General features: G+C 43.5%; 1 non-coding gene across 1 annotated transcript; it reads right to left on the bottom strand.

Annotated features, from left to right (window-relative positions):
- Window positions 1–4,208: 4,208 nt before the first annotated feature.
- LOC119935797 lies at window positions 4,209–4,346 on the bottom strand. The gene has a single exon (XR_005453446.1). It is a non-coding gene; the product is annotated as a small nucleolar RNA SNORA7 (small nucleolar RNA).
- Window positions 4,347–17,553: the final 13,207 nt, after the last annotated feature.

The raw sequence follows: 17,553 nt of genomic DNA, 5'->3' as shown, positions 1-17,553 counted from the left end.
TTTGTCCTCGGTATGTAAATCTGATACTGTATTTTGCGGCTCGAAATCTGACAAAGTCTGTTGAAAATGTGCAGATCTCGTTTGGATCCCACACTTTATTCCAACCCCGTGATGGGTCTGCATTTTTCCTCTCCTCTGTTCACAAGAGGGCATTGCTCAACTCTCTCATTTGGCTTTGGCTGGCTAGTCCTGACCTGACTTGGGACAGCACGGGGACTTGGTCTCAGGGTCATCGCTCTTTCCTCTCCGGTTAGTCCCCGGAACAGGGCTGCCTTTTGTGCAGATGTGAGCGGAACTTCCCCTGGTAGCACAGAAAGGACCTGCGATTTATGTGGAAGCCTCTGGCCCTCTCTCATTAATAATGATAAGTGAAGTATTTGTAAAACGCTTACTACGTGTCAAATACTGTACTAAGCACTGAGGTCAGAAACAGTCTCTGTCCCCACCCGGGGCTCACACTGTGTAGCAAGAAGAAGCAGCGTGGCTTAGTGGAAATAGCACGGGCTTGAGAGTCAAAGGTCGTGGGTTCTAATCCCTGCTCTGCCACTTGTCTGCTGTGTGACCTTGGGCAAGCCACTTAACTTCTCTGGGCCTCAGTTCCGTCATCTGTAAATGGGGATTAAGACTGTGAGCCCCACGTGGGATAACCTGATCACCTTGTATCTGCCCCAGTGCTTAGATGCTTGGCACATCGTAAGCACTTAACAAATACCATAATTTGTTGTTATTGTTATTGTATCCATTTGACAGACGAGGAAATTGAAGAAAGGAGAAGTTAAGTGACTTTGCCCAAGTCACCGAGCTGACAGGTGGCAAACCCGGAATGTGAACCCAAGTCCTCTGACTCCCAGGGCCATCTTTAAGCTCACTGTGGGCAGGGAATGTTTGTTATTGTACTCTCCCAAGCGCTTAGTACAATGCTCTGTACACAGTAAATACAATCGAATGACTGACTGACATTTCCCATGGGCCAACCTGTTCACCTTGTATCCTCCCCAGCGCTTAGAACAGTGCTTTGCACATAGTAAGCACTTAATAAATGCCATTATTATTATTATTGTTATTATTATTTCCCACTAAGCTATGCTATTTCTTACCTTACCCCATGAGAAGCCACATGGGCCAGTAGATAGGGCATGGGCCTGAGAGTCAGAAGGACCGGGGTTCTAATCCCAGCCCCGTCACTTGTCTGCTGTGTGACCTTAGACAAATCTCTTCACTTCTCTGTGCCTCACTTACCTCATCTGTAAAATGGAGAATAAGACTGTTAGCCCCAGGTGGGACAGAGATTGCATCCAACCTAATTAACTTGTAACTGCCCCAGCATTTAAAACAGTGCCTGGCACATAGTAAGCACTTACAAAATCACTAAAAACAAAAAAGGGAGATGGTTCTGTAGGGTATTCATTATACCAGAAAGTCTGTCTTTGATCCACGCTGCTTCTCGGGACAGAGCAGCCAATGGAAAGAGCACAGGTTTGGAAATCAGAGGTCATGGGTTCTAATCCCGGCTCCACCATGTCTTCTGTGTGACCTTGGGCAACTCACTTCACTTCTCTGAGCCTCAGTTACCTCATCTGTAAAATGAGGATTAAGACTGTGAGCCCACCCCCCCCCCCCCATGGGACAACCTGATCACCTTGTATCTCCCCTCCCCAGTGCTTAGAACAGTGCTTCGCACATGGTAAGTGCTTAACAAATGCCATTATTATTATTATCATCATTATTATGGCATTTATTAAGCACTTACTATGTGCAAAGCACTGTTCTAAGCGCTGATTATCCGGTATGTTATTATTATTATCTGGTATTGGCTCAGCTATACTGCCAAGTCCTGCACTTCCTAAGGGACATTTGTGCTTATGAGAACCTGGGAGAAGATCACTCAGCAACTTTACACCTTCTACAAGTTCCCACAAAGAACCTATGTGCACTCTTATGATGTCCTTAACTTACATAATAGAAACTGTGTTCTGTTCACTGCTTGTGTCATGATGAACACAAGATTAATTGTCTTAGTTTCAGAAAAAGAAACTTGTGGTAACAGCCAGGGTCAATCACAAGTGCAAATAGTAGGATAAGCAATCACTGGTTTTTATTTTTTGCTGTTTTTCAATGGTTATCATTCATCCATCCCCCATCTTACCTCCTTCCCTTCCCCACAGCACCTGTATATATGTATATATGTTTGTACATATTTGTTACTCTATTTATTTATTTTACTTGTACATATCTATTCTATTTATTGTATTTTGTTAATATGTTTGGTTTTGTTCTCTGTCTCCCCCTTCTAGACTGTGAGCCCATTGTTGGGTAGGGACTATCTCTATATGTTGCCAACTTGTACTTCCCAAGCGCTTAGTACAGTGCTCTGCACACAGTAAGTGCTCAATAAATACAATTGATTGATTAGAATATGAATGCAATGGAGCAGGTCAGCTAAGAACACTGCACTAAACGCTTGGGAAAGCAGCATTCTGAGCTTCTAACCAAAAGGGGATTTTCCTTCTGAAGCCCAGAGTGAGAGTGTATAGAAAAAATGACCTAATATATTCAGACTTGGAGGCTTCAATGTGATGGTAAGAATTGTGGTATTTGTTTAGGACTTACTATGTGCCAAGTTTAGCATGCTAAGTGCAGAGTTGATACAAGATATAGGTCAGACATAGTCCCTGTTCCTCACGGGGTTCACAAAGTAAAGAGGAGGGAACTGTGAGCCCGTTGTTGGGTAGGTACTGTCTCTATATGTTGCCGACTTGTACTGCCCAAGTGCTTAGTACAGTGCTCTGCACACAGTAAGCGCTCAATAAATACAATTGAATGAATGAATAATCTGCCGTTTTACAGATGACAGCAAAGAAGTGACTTTCCCTAGGTCACAAAGCAGGCAAGTGACAGAGCCTGGAGTAGAACCCAGGACTCCTGACTTAAACCTGTGTTCTTTCCACTACGCCATGCTGCTCCTCTTCTCTCACTGCACTCACCTCCCCAAAAGGATCTCTTAAAATTTTTAGAATTCATCGTTAACAAAAAGTGAAGAAGCTTCATCTCTTCAGGGAATTGGCTGGTTGGAATGGAAAGTTTCAAGGATCATGAATTGAGAAATGCACTTTATCAGCTGGAGCCCTCTTAGCAAGTCCCATGTTACTTGACTGCAAGACTCCAGAGCTCTTGGGAGCAAGTGTAATATTCATATCCTCTCTCCCTCCCCTTCCCTTTGCCCAGTTTGAGGCTGCCTGAGAGATGAGACCATCTCTCAAACTCACCATGTGAAAAAAAAAAAAATCACTGAGCAGAAAGTGGATGGGAAGAACTAAGCCACTGATGGATTCCAGTATCCTAAACCATCCATTTCTGATACTTCTATTAAGTAATATCAAAGGCCAGATCACCACAATAAAGAAAAGTAAATAATAAAGGCATGAATTGAATCAACTATTGAACAAATTGAAGCAGCATGGCCTAGTGGAAAGAGAATGGGCCTTGGAGTCAGAGGACCTGGGTTCTAATTCCATCTCTGCTAATTGCTGGCTGTGTGGCCTTGGGCAAGTCACTCACTTCCCTGTACTTCAGTTTCTTCAACTGCAAAATGAGGGTTCAGTGTCTGTTCTCCTTCCTACTTAAATGGTGAGCCCCTTGCAGGACTGAGACTGTGTCTGATCTAATTGACCTATATCTACCCTAGAGCTTAGAACAGTGTTTGATGCATGTCTTGTCTTATCTTATGTTAATAATAATAATAATGACATTTATTAAGTGCTTACTATGTGCCAAGCACTGTTCTAAGCGCCGGGGAGGTTACAAGGTGATCAGGTTGTCCCAAGTGGGGCTCACAGTCTTCATGTCTTCATCCCCATTTTACAGCTGAGGGAACTGAGGCACAGAGGAGTTAAGTGGCTTGCCCAAAGTCACACAGCTGACGAGTGCCAGAGCTGGGATTTGAACCCATGACCTGTGACTCCAAAGCCCATGCTCTTTTCCACTGAGCTACACTGCTGTTGAACTGTTTCTGATCCATAATGATTCCATGGACACATCTCTCCCAGAATACCCCACCTCCATCTGCCATCATTCTGATAGTGTATCCATAGAGTGTTCTTGATAAAAATACAGAAGTGGTTCACCATTGCCTTCTTCAGCACAGTAAAATTAAGTCCCCACCCTGTACCCTCTCCCATGCTGCTGTTGCCCAGCACAGGTGAGTTTTGACTTGTAGCAGATTGCCTTCCACTCGTTAGCCACTGGCCAAGCTGGGAATGGAATGGGTAGGCCTCTGCTTGACTCCCCCTTCCATAGCCGAGACTGGTAGAGTACTGGAAACTCTCCAGGACCCATCCTGAGAGTGGGTTTGACAACATAGTAAGCGCTTAACGAATACCATGTGAAAAAAAAGAAGAAAAGAAAATCCTGGAAGACGGCAGATAAAAGATTGCTTTTCCCCCTGAGCTTTAATCACAAGATCTTTATCCCTAGGTCCTCAACTTAAGAATGCTCTCTGCACGAGACGGAAGGACCTGTGTTCTAATTCCAGTTCGGCCACTTGTCTGCTTGTTCATTCATTCAATTCATTCAGTTACATATATTGAGCACGTATTGTGAGCAAAGCACTCTAATAAACATTTGGGAAAGTACAATATAAGAACAGGCACATTCCTGCCCACCACGAACTCGGAGTTTGGAAGGGGATGCAGACATCAGTATAAATAAATAAATAAATAGATAAATTACAGATATATACATATGTGTTGTGAGGATGGGAGAGAGGATGAATGAAGGAGCAAGTAAAAGTGGCACAGAAGGGAGTGGGAGAAGAGGAGAGGAGGGCTTAGTCAGCAAAGACTGTGCAGTCAATAACGTTTTGAAGTCAGAGAGAGTAATTATCTGTCTGATATGAGGAGGGAGGGCTTTCCAGGTCAGAGGTAGGTTGTGGGTGGCGAGATAGATGAGACTGAGGTACAGTGAGAAGATGAGCCTTAAAAGAACAAAGTGTTTGAGGTGGGTCATAGTAGGAGAGTAGTGAGATGAGGTAGGAGGGGGCAAGGTGATTAAGTGTTTTAAACCCAATGGTGAGGATCTGTGTGACCTTGAGCAAGTCATTTCACTTCTCTGTGGCACAGTTACCTCATCTGCAAAATGGGGATTAAGACTGTGAGCCCTATGTGGGACAGGGACTGTGATGAACCTGATTAGCTTGTATCTACTCCAGTGCATAGTAAAGTGCTTAGCACGTATACCACAATTTATTATTATTATTATCATTGTTGTTATCATTTCCTGCTAAGCTGCTTTAGAATTGGGTGGCCAATGAGAAGCATTGCTTCTCTTCCCTCGCAAATCTCAAGGTGTTCCAAGGAGTTGTTATATTTCTCTGCCCTCCTTTAAATCAAATGTTCCAGAAAAATGTCTGCCTTCTGTGGTCTGACTTGTCACTGTTTTTAACTTGAAAGTGGCCCATGCTGATCAGTACACAGGCTCTGCTTATATGGTTTGGACTTCAAAACTTAAAGCCTAGAGGCTCAACTCAAATAGGAACTGACTTGAACCTTTGAGGAGCACTCAAACCAAACTGAACTGGGATATTTGCGGTCTCAAAAATATTTGGATAACTCTCTAGGATGTTTCTGCTTTTTTTTTTAATTCCTTGTCCCAGCTCAAGCAAGAAGCAGAAGAAACAAAACACACTGTGTTTGCAACCCATCCAGAACCATAGAGAGTTTTGAAAACTTTACGGGAAGCAGCATGGCCTAATGGATAGAGCGTGGGCCTGGGAGTTGGAAGGACATAGGTTCTACAGCTCCTCCACTTGCCCAAGGACATTGAGCAGGAAAGTAACTTCACTTCTCTGTGCCTCAGTTTCCTCATCTGTAAAATGGGGATTCGATGCCTGTTCCCCCTCCTACCGAGACTGTGAGCCCCATGTGGGGCAGGGACGGTGTCGGACCTGATTATCTTGTTTGTACTCCAGTGCTGGACACATAGTAAGCATTTAACAGATAGCATTACAAAAAAATAAGAAGAAAGAATTCACTCATTAGAGTCTAGCTGTGGGTTTGGTTGCCCTGTGGGCAATTACCAGGGAGGGAGGAAGGACAAGGCTGTGGTGCCACCTAGGCTGAGAAGGAATTGGCCCCAGCCCTGTGTCAGCACTGTCACCACCAGCACTAGGGGAAAATAATAACAAAAGAGCTTGGAAGAGTGAAGAGAAAATAAAGTAAACAGGCCATGAGTAATCCAAATCTTCCATGCTTCCTCCTCAGTTTAGGAAAAAGCATGTTTATTGAGAAGGGAACAGGGCAATCTGTGGGATTTACACCTTCTTGGAATAAACAGCCACACCTCTCCACACAAAGTGAGTTAATGATTAACAAGTGTGAAAGGGGCCTGAATAACACCAACAGATTGTTTAGGCCTCTGCTGCCAAAATGACTTGTTAGCATGTGTGAGAAACCCCTGAATAAATCCAGATTGTTGGGGGTGGTGACACCAGTTTCCCTGGTCTGAACCTAGCTTTAGGGAAAGGAGATACCCAATTCCAATCCTTTCATGTGTGTTCTAGCCCACAAATGCTCAGTTGATGACTTGGGAGCGGTTCCAGGAGACAGGCTGGCCACATCCCTGGAGTTGGATGTTCCAACCCATGAGAGCTTGTCTCTGGAGTTGACAGGTATGACAGGAGCTGCTTCCTGTGTTCAGTCAAGCTGCCTCGAAAGCTGTTTTGTGTTAGTTGCCCCGGCCGTAAACAAATGAGGGAGGAGGGAGGCAGGGAGATGCAATCCTTTGGTACTGCCTGATGGCCTCACTCTTGGCAATCCATCCCCTTTTTGATATTCTGGCATATCATCGCAGTCTTGATCCTAGCCTTACAGATCAAGGTTAGGTTGGTTAGCTCGGTAGTGCTAGTAGTTGACTGCCCAATGGTGGGGAAGTTGATGACCATGGCAAGGGGGTGATCTGAACCCCCTGGCCATTCACTCAGCTGCTTCAATCAGTCTTCTGCCATTAGTATCTCTTCCACCTTGTCCCCTACTCCATCATTCCCAGACCGACCCTACTCTGGGGGCTGGTCATAATATGATCACAGCAATAATTGGAGTGGGACGAGCTGTGAATCCCCTGTTCCTCCCTTCCGCCTAAGCCCCACCGCAAGTAACTCCAGGAACAGAAATTCCTCTAAAGCCAAAGGCTATCTGGTTAATCTTGAATGCATGCCCATAGTCATTTCAAAGAGAAATGAGTGTACTTCCTGCTAGAATGTGTAAGCTCCTCCTATTAGACTGTAAATGCCGTGAGGTCAGGGATCGTGCCCACTAACTGCATTGTACCTCTCCCAAATGCCAAGTGTGGTGCTTTATGTGCAGTAAGAGGTAAATAAATACCTAGAACTGCTGAGAGAGGGTGACAAACATATAGAAGATGTTGTAAACAGCAACCCCAAAGGAGGAAATCAGGGAATTAGGACCCAAGTCCTACGAATCCCATGCCCACGCTCCTTCCTCTAGACATTGCTGCTTCTGTAGGGAGAGAAGAAGAATAATGATTATGGTATTTAAGTGTTTATGATGTGCCAAACTCTAGGATAGATACAAGTTAATCAGGTCAGATCCACTTTCTGTTTCGCATGGTGGTCACAGCAGTATAGCCTAGTGGAAAGAGGGGTTCAGAGGCCCTGGGGTCTAATCCTGACTCCACTGTGTACCTGCTGTGTGACCTTGGACAAGCTACTTCACTCCTCTGCCTCAGTTCCCTCATCTGCAAAATGGAGATACAATACTGGCTCTCCCTCCTACTTTGACTGTGAGCCCCATCTGGGACCTGATTATCTTGCATCTATACCAGCGTTTAGTTCAGTGCTTGGCACGTAGTAAGCACTTAACAAATACCCCGAGTATTATTAGAGGAGAGGGGGAACAACTATGGAATCTCATTCGTTCAATCATATTTATTGAGCACTTACTGTGTGCAGAGCATTGTACTAAGCACTTGGGAAGAAACTGAGACAAAGAAGTTAGGTGACTTGCCAAAGGTCACATGGCAGACAAGTGGCAAAGCTGGGATTAGAACACAAAATCCTCTGATTCCCAGGCCCATGCTCTTTCCGTTAGCCCAGGTTGCTTCATTTAAAATAGGGAGTCAAACACTGGGCCTACAAACTTCCCTTTTCACTTGCCTTTAAGACATATCCATATAGATGGCCTGTTAATACTTCAAAATATGTCAATCCACAGTATTTTTTGAACACTTGGTGTTAAGGCCTGCGGTAGCCTAGAGGAAAGGTAACAGCCTTGAAAGGCTGGAGGCCTGGGTTCTAATCCCCTCTCTGGTATGAGAGTTAAAAAAAAATTGTACGTACACAGGAGGGTTTAGAATAAATCACCTTGGAGTGCTGAGATAAAATTTTTAAGCACTTAGTACAGTGCTCTGCACATAGTAAGTGCTCAATAAATATGATTGAATGAATGAATGAATGTTGAGAACTGCTAGGCTTTTATGAGCACGTTCTAATCCCAGCTCTGCCATTTACCTAATATGTGACCTTGGGCAAGTGATTTAACTGTTCTGTGCCTCAGTTTCCTCCTTTTAAAAGTAGTCCCCCTTCCTCTAAATCTGTAAGCCCTCATGTGGGAGAGGAGCTATGTCTGTGATGTGTAATATACCTACTCCAGTATTTAAGCACAGTGTTTGGCACATAGTGCTTAACAAGTACCACCATTATCGTTATCAACACTGCCCACAAGAAGCTTTCAATGGAGTGGGTGAGTAGATATGAACATATACTACAACGAAGGAGAATCAGTATAAAGGTAGCTTGAGAAACCAAATGTGACACCTGTGTGTTGTTTAGATCTCACAGTATAAAAAGGTAGGCTATAACTACATCTCTGTACTTCTTTAGTTTGGCCTGGAGCCTGATACACTCCTACCACCACTCTGACAACCTCCCAAAGTATGTGTTGGCCTTGATTCTGTTTTCTTTGTCCTCGTCTATCATTGGTCATTGTGCAGCCTAGGTAGCAGTATTCCATCCATGCTCTCACATGTTATGTATGGAACTAGGACTTCTATTAACTGATGTGGTACACATTTAACACCCAAACTATCGTCTATAGGCAGGGTGAAAAATATCAGCTGTTTGCCTTAATCACCAGAGTGAATAATGATTTAATCTTCCAAAAGAGTTAGAAGCAGTTTGTAAATATATATATATATATATATATATATATATATATATATATCCTTTTTAAAATGGTATTTATTAAGCAGTGTTCTAAGAGCTGGGGAAAATACAAGTTGATTGGATCAGGCACAGTCCCTGTACTATATGGGACTCAATCTAAAAGAGAGGGACAAAAAGTATTGAATATCTATTTTACAGTTGAGGAAACTGAGGCACAGGGAAATTAAGTGACTTGTCTGAGGTCACACAACAGGCAAGTGGCAGACCTGGGATTAGAATCCATGTCCTCTAATTCTCAGGACTGTACTCCTTCCTCTAGGCCATACTGTTTCTTTCATTCACAATGTAACTATGGTGAGGATAAATTGATTATTTATCAATTTATCAATTTATAAGGTCCCTGTGACATCTATAAAACACTCCCCTAAAGCCCAGGGAAGCCTCAGGACTCAAAGCACCACCTCCCCTACAAGTTCCCCACTCAATTCAACCCCAGACCCAAGGGTTGGGTGTAGTGCCTATCAAGAGTTCATTACTACTCTTGTATGCAGCATGGTAGACTGAACTTCCATTTCTATGTGCTGGGCAATTCTTGGCGAGAGTTGAATGAGGAGCAGTAAAGGACCTAATACAACTCAGCCCACATACTTCACTCCTCTAATGCCAACTTACTTCACTGTACCTCAACCTCATCTTATCTCATTGCCAATGTCCTGTCTCTGGCCTGGATCGCCTTCTCTCTTCATTTCCAACAGACTATCACTCTCCCCACCTTCAAAGACTTATTGAAGGCGCATCTCCAAGAGGTCTTCCCCAATTAGACTCACATTTCCCCTTCTCCCACTCCCTTCAACATCACCCTTGTACTTGGGTTTGTGCCCTTTATTCACCTTATGGCCCCACAGCACTTAAGCACATATTATTTACATGTCATATTATAATAATAATGATGGTATTTGTTAAGCGCTTACAATGTGCCAGGTACTGTACTAAGCACTGGGGTGGATTCAAGCAAATTTAGTTGGACATAGTCCCTGTTCTACGTGGGGCTCTGTCTCAATCCCCATTTTACAGATGTTAACTGAGGCACAGATAAGTGAAGTGCTTGCCCAAAGGTCACACAGCAGACAAGTGGTGGAGCTGGGATTAGAACCCCTGACCTTCTGACTCCCACGTCCAAGCTCTAGCCACTACATCATGAAAGTGTTCAGTACACTTTGTGCTGTACAGTGTTCAGCACAAAGTAAACACTCAATAAATTCATTCATTCATTCAATCGTATTTATTGAGCACTTACTGTGTGCAGAGCACTGTACTAAGTGCTTGGGAAGTACAAGTTGGCAACATATAGAGATGATCCCTACCCAACAACGGGTTCACAGTCTAGAACAGTCTCAATAAATACGATTGATTGATTGATTGATAGAAGGGGGAGACAAACACCAAAACAAAACAAATAGGTGTCAATACCATCAGAATAAATAGAATTATAGAGCTGTCTGTAAGGCAGATAGGCGGCTGACTCAGTAAAGGTTGAGAAATTCTTGTTTTTACCCTACTCTCTGCTTTTCTTTTTTTTTCCAGAGGAAAATACTTCTTCTGGAAGAACTTTGCAGCAGGTAGCCAGGCTTTAGGCTAGCCCAACAGGGAAGTATCCATGCCTTAGCAGATTCCACCTGTCCTGGGGAACATGATGTTAGAAAGCTGCTACAAAGCAGGGTTGCAAGGAGAGAATGGCCATGAATGCCTGCTCTAGCTTACCTCAGAGCCATACCCTCACTCCCTTCTCCTCCCAACTCATATATTGGGAGTCTGCTCACGGAAGGGTTGGAGTTCATTCATTCATTCATTCAATCGTATTTATTGAGTGCTTACTGTGTGCAGAGCACTGTACTAAGCGCTTGGGAAGTACAAGTTGCCAACATATAGAGACAGTCCCTACCCAACAGCAGGCTCACAGTTTAGAAGGGGGAGACAGACAACAAAACAAAACATATTAACAAAATAAAATATATAGAATAAATACATACAAGAACCAGGACACATGGTAGAAATATAATGATAAGCCTTCATAATGTACCAGGCACTACTGAGCAGAAAATAGAGCCTAGTCAAGTAAAAAAAAAAAAAAAAAAAGTGTGAATCTGGAGTAGGAAAAGTTGAGCCGGAGTCTGGATTTCCACAAGCTGCTTTCAATCAATCAATGGTATTGAGCGCTTACTGTGTGTAGAGCACTGTACTAAGCGCTTGGGAAGTACAAGTTGGCAACATATAGAGACGGTCCCTACCCAACAGTGGGCTCACAGTCTAGAAGGGGGAGACAGAGAACAAAACAAAACATATTAACAAAATAAAATAAATAGAATAGATATATACAAGTAAAGTAAATAGAGTAATTAATACATACAAACATATATACATATATACAGGTGCTGTGGGGAAGGGAAGGAGGTAAGGTGGGGGAGATGGAGAGGGGGACGAGGGGGAGAGGAAGGAGGGGGCTAAGTCTGGGAAGACCTCCTAGAGGAGGTGAGCTCTCAGTAGGGCCTTGAAGGGAGGAAGAGAGCTAGCTTGGCGGATGTGGGGAGGGAGGGCGTTCCGAACGAGGCACGGTGAGGAGATTAGTGGCAGAGGAGCGGAGGGTACGGGCTGGGCTGTAGAAGGAGAGAAGGGAGGTGAGGTAGGAGGGGGCAAGGTGATGGACAGCCTTGAAGCTGAGGTTGAGGAGTTCCTGCCTGCCTGCCTCTGCACCTCTCGGGTGCAAGAGAGAGGAAGCAGAATGTGGCAGTGATCCTGGGCTGTGGCTTAGGTGCAAGAGTGGTGTAGGATATGGGAATAACAGGGTTGAGTTTGGTGGAGGGTGGACTTGGGTATGGGTGCTTCTGCCTCTAGGGGAGAGATGTAGTCAATCCAGAGAATGGAAGTCAACGTAAGGATGGGGGACTGAATTTGAGGGGCAGAGAATATGGAGGAAGGGTCAGGTTAGAAGGCTGTTATTGGAAAGTGGTAAATCAGAGTTGGTGAGGTTAGAGATGAGGCTTTGTTTGGAGATGCATCTATATACCTATCTTTGTTAGATTTTATAAATGATATTGATGTCTCTCCTGCTCTAAACTGTAAGCTCGTTGAGGGCAGGGAACGTGTCTGCTAATTCTGTTGTGTAGTAATCAATCAGTTGTATTTACTGAGCACTTACTGTGTGCAGAGCACTGTACTAAGTGCTTGGGAGAGTACATTAGGACAGAGTTCGTGTCTGAACAGATGTTCGAAATATACATTCCCTTCCCACAAAGCATTTATAAGTCTAGAGGGGGAGATAGACATTAATATAAATAAATAAATTATCAATATATAACTGTTGTGGAACCAAGGGAGGGGTGAATAAAGGGACCAAATCTAAGTGCAAGGATGATGCAGAAGGTAGTGAGAGAAGAGAAATGAGGACTTAATGAGGGAAGGCCTCTTGAAGGAGATACGCCTTCAAATGAGGATTCGAAGGTGGGGAAGTAATTTTCTGCTGGAAATGAAGAGGTAGGGCATTCCAGGCCAAAGGCAGTATGCGGGAGAGAGATCAGCAGTGAGATAAACAAGATCGAGGTAGAGTGAATAGATTGGCATTAGGGAAGGAAGTGTGCAGGCTGGGTTGTAGAAGAGCGGTAAGGTAAGAGGGGGCAAGATGATTGAGGACTTTAAAGTTAATGGTAAGGAGTTTCTTTTTGTTGGGGAGGTGGATGGGCAACCTCTTGAAGTTCTTGAGCAGTGGGGAAACCCGGACTGAGTGTTTTTATAGAAATGTTAAGAGTGAAGTGTGGACTGTAAGCTCCTCCTCTCTAGACTGTAAGTTCAGTGTGGTCAGGGAATGTGCCTGTTTATGGTTGTATTGTACTCTCCCATGTGCTTAGTAGAGTGCTCTGCACACTGTAATATGAATATTGCAGCTCAAATATGAATGAATGACTGGATTGGGAGAGGCAAAAGGCAGGGAGGTGAGCAAGGAGGCTGATAGAGTAATCAAGGCAGGATAGGATAATTGGTTGGATTAATATGGTAGCAGCTTGGATAGAGACGAAAGGGCCGATTTGAGCAATGTTCTGCAGGTTGAATCAGCAGATTTAGTGGCAGATTGAATATATGGGTTGAATGAGAGAAATGAGTTGAGGATAACACCAAAATCACAGGAGTAACATTAGTACTCTCCCAAGTGCTTAGTACCATTGATTGATACAGTGCTCTGCACATAGTAAGTGCTCAATAAATTCCATTGATTGATTTAGATGATTAATTAACATTATTAAATAATAAAGCCTTTATTTTTGATGAGGCTCTCTCCTCTCATGAAAGCTTTAATTGCATGGCCCAAGTTCACCTTGGCTCAAACACCTCTGTCCTTTCAATCAGCAGTACTTATTAAACCCATACTGTGTGCAGAGCTCTGTACTAAGCTCTTGGGAAACTATAATTCAACAGAGTTGGTGAGCACATTCCCTACCCACAACCAGCTTTCCATGTCTCCTTTGCCTATCCTCACCTTGAGAAGTTGTATGACTGACTTGAATTGGATGGAGAGATTAAAAAGTCATTGAAGCAACTGTTTCTTTTTGGTTTACACAATGGAGGATCTTGATACATTACCACAAGATGTCTTGCAGAATAGAAGTGAACAATAATGCTCTGGAAATTAAATATTTCATACGGATGCATATTTCTCATTTATTCTCTTTGGTTCATATGTACATTGCTCTTTGACCATGCAACTCTAACACTTTTTACAAAATATATTTATATTATTTGGGTCCACTGGTGTGTGTGTTGGGGGGGAATCTTGAAAATGCATTAATGCACTTTCCCTGATTTCCTAAGGGAAACCTCTACTTCATTTAACACTCCTTTACTTGACGCCATTTTCATGAAGAGTGCTAACTGGGGAGGCCCTGTACTTACCGAGGAACAGAACCAGAGGGGGAAGGAGAGGAGTCCAACCCTTAGCTTCATGAAACTCTGTGTTGTTCCTGAGAGGCCCTCAGAGCACTCACTCGGCAGAAAGAGAAAGCTTTTTCTCCAATCCCTGGCGAACCTGAATTCCAACAGCTGGGTGTGAAATAAGGATACATTACAAATGCTGCGACTCAGCTTATATTTTTATTAAGCTGAAACGAGAGCTGAAGCCAGCTCTCCCAGGGAGTTCAGAAGTTTTCACCCTGCTAGTCACTGCACAGGGTACAGGAAATCAAGGTTAAAAAAATGGCAAAAAAGCCACTCTGGCCGTCATCTATTACAATAGTCACCTTTAACCCAACTCACATTTTAGTTCCCACAAAGAATTTCTAGGACCTTAAAAAAAAGAAAAAAATTTAAGAATTTTTTCAACCCTGAAAAAGCTATTCTATTTCCTGGAGGAAAAAAAAACCCAGAAGGATTACATCATCACCTTAAATCTCACAGAAATGGACTTTCTTTCCACTAATCATTCTTAATCATCCCACCTTCAGCCCCACCGCACTTATGTACATATCTGTAGGTTATTTATATTATTGTGTGCCTCCCCACTCCTGACCATAAGCTCCATTTGGGCAGATGTGCCTACCAACTCTTACAGTGACCTCTGATGAATGCTTAGTACAGTGCTTTGCACACAATAAGCAAATAAATATGACTGATTGATAGAGTAGTAATAGTCAAAGTAGTACTAAAAGTATGTATTAAGCATTTACTGGCCTAGGAGTCAGAAGGTCATAGGTTCTAATCCCAGATTTGCCACTTGTCTGTTGGTTGACCTTGGGCAAGTCACTTCACTTCTCTTGCCTGAGTTACCTCATCTTTAAAATGGAAATTGAGATTGTGAGCCCCGTGTGGGACAGTGACTGTTTCAAACCCAATTTGCTCGTATCCATCCCAGCGCTTAGTACAATGCCTGGCACATAGTAAGTGCTTAACAAATACCATTATTATTATTATTACTGTGTGTAAATATATAACTGATAGTAATAGTTTTAGTAATAATAATAATAGTATTAAGCACTTACTATGTGTCAAGTAAGGTTCTAAGCTCTGGGGTAGATACCAGCTAGTCAAGTTGGACATAGTCCCTGTCCCATATGGGCCTCACAGTCTTAATTCCCATTTTTTACAAATGAGGTAACCTAGGCACAGAGAAATTAAGTTACTTGCCCAAGGTCACACAGAAGACAAGTGGTGGAGCACGATTAGAACCCAGGTCCTTCACACTTCCAGGTTGAGCTCTATCCACTAGCACATGCTACTTCCATGCTGCTGTAGTAGTAGCAGTAGTAGTGATAATAGTCTAAGCACTTGCTATGTGTGAAACACTATACTAAGTGTTGGGAAGAAAACCTGGGTGAAAAAAGTAGACAGGGTCCCTGGCCCTCAAGGGGCTCAAAGTCACCTTCAAAGCCTTATTGAAGGCACATCTCTTCCAAAAGGCCTTCCCTGACTAAGACTTCTTTTCCTCTTCTGTATTGCCCTTGAACTTGGATTTGCTCCCTTTTTTAATGCTTCCCTCAGCCTCATATTAGAACAATGCTTTGCACATTGTAAGCGCTTAACAAATGCCATTATTATTATTATTACATACGTGTCCTTAAGTATTCATATTAATGTCTGTCTCCCTCTCTAGACTCTGAGCTTGGTGTGGGCAAGGGAACATGTCTACCAGCTCCGTTATATTGTACTCTCCCAAGAGCTTAGTACAGTGTTCTGCACACAGTAAGCGTTCAGTAAATATGATTGAACAAAGAGCAAAGCTCAAGTGAGAGAAATGGGCAAACAGGGTATTGCAAGGTGGTCCCTCTTTCCTCAATATACCCCTTTCTGAGAGTAGCAATAACTCCAGCAAGAGAAGCCTCAGCTGAAAGCTTGTTCATACTCCTCTGTACCTTCAGATCATACAGGAAAAAAAGCAGTTGAGAAAATGCATTCTCTGGTATTTGTAAGCACTTACTAAGTGCCAGGCACTGCACTAAGTGCTGGGTACATACTAGATAATCAGGTTGGATACCATCCTTCTCCCATAAGGGGCTCACAGCCTCAATCCCCATTTTACAGATGAGGTAATTGAGGCACAGAGAAGTGGAATGACTTCCTCATGGTCACACAGCATACAAGTCAGAGGACCTGGGCTCTCCGACTCCCAAGCCCATGCTCTTTCCACTAGACCACGTTGCATACTGAGGCTTTCCTAGCAACTCGGGGTGTCAGAAAAAATGAAGCCCAGGTCTCGACTGAAACCAGAGAACCAAGCGTCTCTGGAGAGCCCTGCAAGGCCATCAGCCTAGGAGGACAGCTGCACCCCTAGTCTCTCCTCAGCCACCTGGACTCTAGCTGTCTTAAAGGGACAGCAGCCACTTTCTTTGGAAATAAGAAGTGAGACCACTGGCTATTTATGTTCCACTTTATTGCTGTGTGCCTAGTCTCTAAGGGTAAGACGGATTTCCTAGAGCCATTCCTCTGAAACACTGAAAAAGATACTCTACTGGATGTATTTACTGTATTGTCTTGCAGACTGTAAATCAGTAATAATAATAGTTTTGGTGTTTAAATGCTAAGGATGTGCCAAGCACTGTACTAAGTGCTCACGTAGGTACAAGTGAAGCAAGTCCCACATGGAGCTCACAGTCTGAGTGGGAGGGAGAACAGGTATCATTTTGCAGATGAGGGAACTGAGGCACTGAGAAGTTAAGTGATTTGCCCAAGGACCCACAGCAGTTACGTGGCATAGCTGGAATTAAAATCCAGGTCTTCTGACTCCCAAGAGACCGTGGTCTTTCCACTGGGCCATGTTGCTTCCCTTGTGAGCAGGGATCGTGTCTACTAGCTACTGTACTTTCCTAGGAGCTTGTACAGTGTTCTCCACATAGGTAGAGGCACTCACTAAATACCATTGATTGATTCTTTGCTTATCAAAAGACAGCCAGTGCCCAAAAGGCCCAACAAGGGACAAAATTTTCAACTTTTGCTGAGAGAATATAAACCTCATGGGCAGCTCTAACCTAGCGTTCAGAAGCTCAGAGCTTTTGAAATGGGTCCTGATGAGTAGCTCATGGGGTAGCAGGGGCAATCCTACTACTTGGGCTCTCCCAGTCACTGATCACACTTCTTGCTTCACAACATTTCTAGAATCCATTCCTTCTTCTCCAGGGATACTGCTACCATGCTGATCTAAGCATTGTGTCTCTCCTTGCCTACTCTATCAGTGTCCAATCTTTCCCTATTCCAGTCTTTGATTCACCCTGCTGCCCAGCTCATTTTTATGAAAATTCTTCTGTACATCTCTCCATTCCTCCAAAACCTCCAGTGGATGCCCATCCATCTCTACATCAAGTAGAAAGTCCTTACTATCAGCTTTAAGGCACCTAATCACC

Source organism: Tachyglossus aculeatus, chromosome 1 (assembly GCF_015852505.1).
Source record: "Tachyglossus aculeatus isolate mTacAcu1 chromosome 1, mTacAcu1.pri, whole genome shotgun sequence".
NCBI lineage: Eukaryota > Metazoa > Chordata > Mammalia > Monotremata > Tachyglossidae > Tachyglossus > Tachyglossus aculeatus.
Note: the sequence above shows the minus strand (reverse complement) of the source record. Positions and strands in the feature narration are given on the sequence as shown.